The sequence below is a fragment of the Mus caroli genome, unplaced genomic scaffold (assembly GCF_978045245.1).
Source record: "Mus caroli unplaced genomic scaffold, Mus_caroli_1 scaffold_3, whole genome shotgun sequence".
Lineage (NCBI taxonomy): Eukaryota > Metazoa > Chordata > Mammalia > Rodentia > Muridae > Mus > Mus caroli.
This window is the reverse complement of record NW_028227258.1, coordinates 69,987,048-69,994,165: the sequence shown is the minus strand read 5'-3', so window position 1 is coordinate 69,994,165 and position 7,118 is coordinate 69,987,048. Positions and strand designations below refer to the sequence as shown.

Here is a 7,118-nt window from a genome sequence, read left to right as displayed (position 1 = left end):
CTGAAGCTGCCTGGCTTGTTCATAGGACACAGTGGGATGTTGAAAAGGCTTTGGGTTGGTAAATAATTTATATACTTTCTAACTCTTTGCTGATTTCTTTAATATTTATTTAATATTAAATTAAAATTAATAATTTAATATTAATATATTTAATATCATAACCTGCCCCACACTGAGCAGTCTGTAATGTTTGATATTCATGGTCTTACTTTGGGTTAAGCAACTGTACAAGCTCCCACCTTGCTCAATAATGAAATGAGTGACTCTTTAAAGTCCACACTCTCAGATGAAATCAACTGGTATGTAGGGTGTGCCGTATCAGTACATCTCACTCAAGAATGTTCTCTTGCCACAGAGAAACAGAGACTGTTTGTTCCTCTGTTAGAGTACAGTAGGAGATCCCTAAGGCAGATGTGGTCCTTTATACATGTATAGTTCTTCCTTCTTCTGAACATTGCTTTTGGTGCTTTAGAAGTTTTCTATGTGCTAGAGTACTTATACTCACTAAATACCACGTTCTGCACATTGGTAAGGGATTGTTTAACTAAACCACAATTCAAAAGAATTGGTGGGGGCTGGCGAGAAGGCTCAGCGGGTAAGAGCACTGACTGCTCTTCCAAAGGTCCTGAGTTCAAATCCCACAACCACATGGTGGCTCACAACCATCCATAATGAGATCTGACGCCCTTTTCTGGTGCATCTGAAGCCAGCTACAGTGTACTAACATATAATAATAAATAAATCTTTAAAAAAAAAGAATTGGTGGGGTGAATCAAAACAAAATAGGAAAAACACATTATTGAATACACTACAAAGGGGTACTGAGCTGGTTTGTTCAAGAGTACCAATGGCTGCAGCATTAGCCACTGAGCTGTAGGGGAATGGGTCTCCACTCTTGAGAAGTACTTGTCCTTGTACATGGCTTACCCACATGAATTTCCTGCTGTGTGAATGAGTACAATCCAGACTGGCTGGTATATATGGAAAAAAAGCTCGTGTGCACTCACTCCCAGTTGTGCAGCCTTTGTCACACCAATGAAGACCTTCCTTGCAAAGAGGGAGTTTCTGGTTCATTGAAGCTTAGTGTGGCCATAGGCTCTACTTACAGAGCCTGGGCTGAAGCTTTATGGCATTAGTCTCCAGTACTGCTTGGCTCTCAGGTTGGCCAGAAGTAAGATTTTACTAATTGGGATTTCTGGAACAGACTTCCAAAAATTCCCTATTTGAAACCCATCTTTTCTCACTTCTTTTTAATGTCTTTCCCTCCACATAGGAATGACTTCTCATAGCCTCATTTTTCACTCCTGTAGGCCCTTGCATGAACTGTCAGACTGTGAAACCTTCTAAGCACTCAAAAGCCAAGAATTTGGCTTTCTGTTTTTCCACTATGAACCTAAAAATTTTGTTACATTTCCTTTGAGTTAGCCAGACAGGATTTGTCTATTTTACCTTTTTTTTTTTTTCCATTTTCTCCTGAATACTTTTAGTACCTTAAAAAAAATAAACTTATATACTGGCCTATTATCTCAGACTTGCTAAATCTTTCCTGGATCACGAAGGAAGATCATGTTCCACAACAGAGCCTATTAGCACCACTAAAGCTTTATATCAGGTCCGAGGTCACTGATGAATCAAATCCTTTCTTAATTGTCTTATGAACACAGTTCCACATGACACCCGTTCACTGGGAATCAAGCACCTCCTTTCTCATACCAAATTCTCTCAGTCACTTCCTCCTTCCTCTGTAGTCTTTCCCTTGCTGCTATCCATGGGAACTTCGACAAACTGACAATAGCCAAGTATCCCTAATCATTTCAATAAGCAGTTCAGTAGAGATTGTTTTCTCTTCTATTGCCTGGGATTGCAGCAAAAGAGCAGAAGCCAAGCAAAGCAACATCAAGGCTTACATAAGAAAGAAGCTAGGTGGCAGAGAAAAGATTGGAAGTCCTTCCCCACTAGGAATCCCTACAACAGAAAGAGCATGCCCATGAAAAGCCCATGGTATACAAATTCAGAAGAAGGTATTGTGTAGATGACCCATAAAGCTTATCAATCTCAGGATTCTGACCTCTTGAGTATGTGATTTTTTTTCCCTCAATTCATTAGTTCACTCCTGTTCTCCATTCTTTTTCTGTGTGCGTGTTTGCTGGTTTTTCAAAAGAGTATTTCTCTTTGTAGGTCTGGATAACATTCAGGGTTTTTTTTCTTTTTTCCTCTTTCTTAATAGACTTTACTCAATTTCTAACCGCATATCTCTTGTCCAGTTCTTTGCCCTTATGCACATGATTCTGGAAGCTTCATGTTTCCCTGGGACACAGATCTGTGGCTATAACAAGATCATGTAGCCTTTATATCAAAGAAGAATGAGTAGTTATATTACTGTTTGTCTACTTTCACAACAAAACCAATCTACCTCCTTGTCTCATGGCTTCATCAATCAGGTTGTGAGAAGCTCTCTCACTTATTGTTTAAAAATCTTTCTCAATTCAAGCAGTTCAGATGCAAGGTATTCCGTAATTATAATTTTCTGTACTGTATATATGTATTTACATACATGCTGAATCATGGACTTCTCTCTTCCTATTACTGATCTGACTTGAAGAGTAAGCATCTATTCTTTCAGACCTCCCTTCCCTATTCAATGTCCAGTGCTTCTCAGGGGTTTCAAGTTTGGGGATCTGAAGAACTCCTTAGCACAGATTTAACTTCAAACTGTAAGAAATGGCAATCCAATACCTCCACTGCCTATTTCCCCTTTTTTGCCACCTCCATTGTCAAATCCAAGGTTCATATGCAGGACAGAATCCACATTGCAAATACTTTCCAACAGATATCTGTGTCTACCTGTCTTATGGTCCATTGTTGGGGCCATGAAGCCAATCCTTCCCATCAGATGTCTGTACATGCCAGATATAACACTGATGACAGACAAAGCAACTATTCCAACAAAGTCTAGCTAAGTAAACAAATGTATTAAGTTTCTTACCAGAGTTGGTAAGAGGATATTTAAAGAGTCACTCAATGGAAGCTGCATCTCTAAAAAGTCTGCTCCAGGATGGGAGCATTAAACTTGCTTCTTAAAACTCTCTGTACAACTTGCAGTTACTCCATTGAAGAGAGTCTCCTTTCTCCCAGAAATTTCTTACTTTATATATACTTAAACCCAGGTTGTGGCCTTGTGCCTGCCCTCCCTCCCTCTCTTCTACCCTCCCTTCCTCCCTCCCTTTCTTCCTTCATTTCTTTTTGAGACAGGGTCTCTCTTCATTACCCTAGCTGTCCTGGAGCTCACTGTGTAGATCAGGTTTATCCCAAACTCACAGGGTCTACTTGCTTCTGCCTCCCAAGTGCTAGGATTAAAGATGTTTGCTACCATGCCCAGCTTCATTTTGTAACTTTCTGAGCTAATTCAGCCAGGTAAGATACACCCTGAGCCTTGTAACTTTCCTTAGGAGTCTTATGAAGCTTGCTTTCATCTTTCTGAAGGTTTAAATTCAACAAAAGTAACTGTATCCAAGTTACACTATAGGCAAACTGCCAAAAAAATCAAGTACAAAAGAAACCCTGAAGGCAAAAAAAAAAAAAAAAAGAAGAAGAAGAAGCAGCATAAAATACTAGGCTTGTGGTTGTTTTAATGAAAATGGTTCCATAGAGTCATAAACATGAATGCTTCATTCATAGTTAGTGGAACTGTTGGGAAGGAACAGAAGTCTGGCCTAGTTGAAGAAAGTGTGTCACTAGAATGGGCTTTGAGGTTTCAAAAGTTCCATGCCATTCCCAATATGTGTTTCTTTCTTTTTCCTACTCATGGATCAAGATGCAAACCATCAGCAGTTCCTGATGCCATGGCTCTGCAACAACATCATGAACTCTAACCCTCTGAATTCATAAGCCCAAAGTAAATATTTTAAGTTGCCTTGGACATGGTGTCTTATCACAACAATAGAAAAGTAACTAAAACAAAGCTAATCTCAGATTTTTCTAACAGGAACATTACAGGCTAAGAAAAATAGCATAATAATTCAAAATATTAAAGGAGAAAACTTGCTAAGCAAGCAAACTTTTCTTAGCAGTGATGTCTTTCAATGATAAAATAGAGATAAAAGCTTTTCCAGGCAAACAAATAATAACAACAAACACCAAAAGCAATGAAACCAAACCAAGTGCTAATGAACACCAGAAGTAGAAAAAGTTCATCAGCATGAAGCCTATCTGTTCTATAAAACTACTAATGGAAATGCTTTAGGTTGCAAGAAAATTATGCCAATTATTAACACAAATACAAAAACAACAGTGAGTGATATCCGTATTCCATTTTTAACAATGAAAATATCTAGATTAAAACAAATAATAAGAAAGACCCACATAATATAACTATACTTCAGAAAAGATATATACAACAGACATATAGAGATTATACAATCCAGCAGCAAGTGTGAATTATTTCCAAATGAGAACAGTGTTCTCTAGGAAAGGTGAAATACTGGGCATCAAACAGGTCTTAAGAAACTTAAGAAATTATATCAAGTTTTCTAAAACTAGAAGCAGGAAAAGGAAGAGTTTTTGAATATTTAAAATATAAGTTAAATCAGCCATGTTATTCAGTAATTAATAAGTCAATGAAGAAACAAAAAAAGAAATAAAATATATTAAACCTTATGGGATGCACCAAAAACAGTTGTAAAAGGCAAGTTTGTAGAAAGAAATTCCTCCATTCAAAAGAAAACCCTCCAACCCCACTCTCAAAAATACAACCTGATGTCATATCTCAAGGAATTAGAGAATGTGAATGAACTAAATCCAAGTCCTAGGATAGCAGCCTTACTGCTCAATACTTCTAAACATTTTTAAACCAATAGTAAATTCTTCTCAAGATCTTCTAAGAAATTTTAGGCCTGAAAATACTGCCAACTTCATTTTATGATTCAAGTAGTTTTCTAATATGAAGGCCAGATAAAAATTTTACAAAAAAGGGAAAAAGAGGAAAAATAAAATAAAATTATACTCCAACATACCAAATAGAAAATTACAAATCCCTCAAATGAATATTTGTAATCAGGAGCTTGCAGCTTAGTGAAAACATCATAAGGATGATTCAATATACAAAAACCACATGATCCTATTAATTCATGTAGAACACTTATTTAACAAAGTTTGACATATTTTCTTGACTAATGCCTCCCATTAGGAACTTCAAGATGGCTCAGCAGGCAAAGGCACTTGAAGCCAAGGCCAACAACCTGGGTGCCATCCCTGGGACCCACAGGATGAAAGGAGAGAACAATTCCCACAAGTTGTTCTTTGATCTCTACATATACAATATATTGGCTAATTTTGTGTCAACTTGACACTAGCTGGAATCATGAGAGAGAAAGGAGCCTCTGTTGAGGAAATACCTCACAGATTCAGCTTTAAGGCATTTTCTCAATTAGTGATTGATGTGAGAGGGCCCAGCCCATTATGGATTGTGCTATCCCTGGACTAATAGTCCTAGGTTGTATAAGAAAACAGACTGAGCAAGTCATAGGAAGCCAGCCAGTAAGTAGCACCCATCCAAGGCTTCTAAATCCAGGCTTCTGAATATTTGAGTTCCTGTCCTGACTCCCTTTGGAGATTAACAGCCATGTGGAAGTATAAGGCAAATAAACCCTTTCCTCCCCAACTTGCTTAATGATGTTTTGTCACAGCAATAAAAACCCTAACTAAAATATGCAGTGTCACTCTCGGTCCCATATTGAACTCTAGTTGGAAGAGGCGAGTCTGGTCTCAAAATGGAGGGCCATGATCCAAAGGAACCAGAGAAGCTGAGGAAGCTGTTTATTGGCAGTCTGAGCTTTGAAACCACAGATGATAGTTTAAGAGAACATTTTGAGAAATGGGGCACACTTACAGACTGTGTGGTAATGAGATATCCCCAAACAAAATGTTCCAGAGGCTTTGGTTTTGTGATCTACTCTTGTGTTGAAGAGGAGGATGCTGCAATATGTGCTCAGCCACACAAGGTTGATGGGCGTGTGGTGGAACCAAAGAGAGCTGTTTCTAGAGAGGTTTCTGTAAAGCCTGGTGCCCATTTAACGATGAAGAAAATTTCTGTTGGTGGTATTAAAGAGGATACGGAAGAATATAACCTGAGAGACTACTTTGAAAAGTATGGCAAGATTGAAACCATAGAGGTTATGGAAGACAGGCAGAGTGGGAAAAAGAGAGGATTTGCTTTTGTAACCTTTGATGATCATGACACAGTTGATAAAATTGTTGTTCAGAAATACCACACTATTAATGGGCATAATTGTGAGGTGAAAAAGGCCCTTTCTAAACAAGAGATACAGTCTGCTGGATCACAGAGAGGTCATGGAGGTGGATCTGGCAACTTTATGGGTCGTGGATGGAAACTTTGGTCGTGGAGGGAACTTTGGTGGAAGAGGTGGCTATGGTGGTGGAGGTGGTGGCAGCAGAGGTAGTTATGGAGGTGGTGATGGTGGATATAATGGATTTGGAGGTGATGGTGGCAACTATGGTGGTGGTCCTGGTTACAGTAGTAGAGGAGGTTATGGAGGTGGTGGACCAGGATATGGAAACGAGGGTGATGGATATGGTGGTGGAGGAGGAGGATATGATGGTTACAATGAAGGAGGAAATTTTGGTGGAGGTGACTATGGTGGTGGTGGAAACTATAATGACTTTGGAAATTATAGTGGACAGCAACAATCAAATTATGGACCCATGAAGGGGGGCAGTTTTTGGTGGAAGAAGCTCAGGCAGTCCCTATGGTGGTGGCTATGGATCTGGAGATGGAAGTGGTAGATATGGTAGCAAAAGGTTTTAAAATAAAACAGTTCTTAGCAGGAGAGAGAGCGAGGAGTTGTCAGGAAAGCTGCAGGTTACTTTGAGACAGTCGTCCCAAATGCATTAGAGGAACTGTAAAAATCTGCCACAGAAGGAACGATGATCCATAGTCAGAAAAGTTACTGCAGCTTAAACAGGAAACCCTTCTTGTTCAGGACTGTCATAGCCACAGTTTGCAAAAAGTGCAGCTATTGATTAATGCAATGTAGTGACAATTAGATGTACATTCCTGAGGTCTTTTATCTGTTGTAGCTTCGTCTTTTTCTTTTTCTTTT

General features: G+C 38.9%; 1 pseudogene; it reads left to right on the top strand.

Moving 5' to 3' along the window:
• Positions 1–5,768: 5,768 nt before the first annotated feature.
• Positions 5,769–6,823, top strand: LOC110291595 (heterogeneous nuclear ribonucleoprotein A3 pseudogene; annotated as a pseudogene).
• Positions 6,824–7,118: the final 295 nt, after the last annotated feature.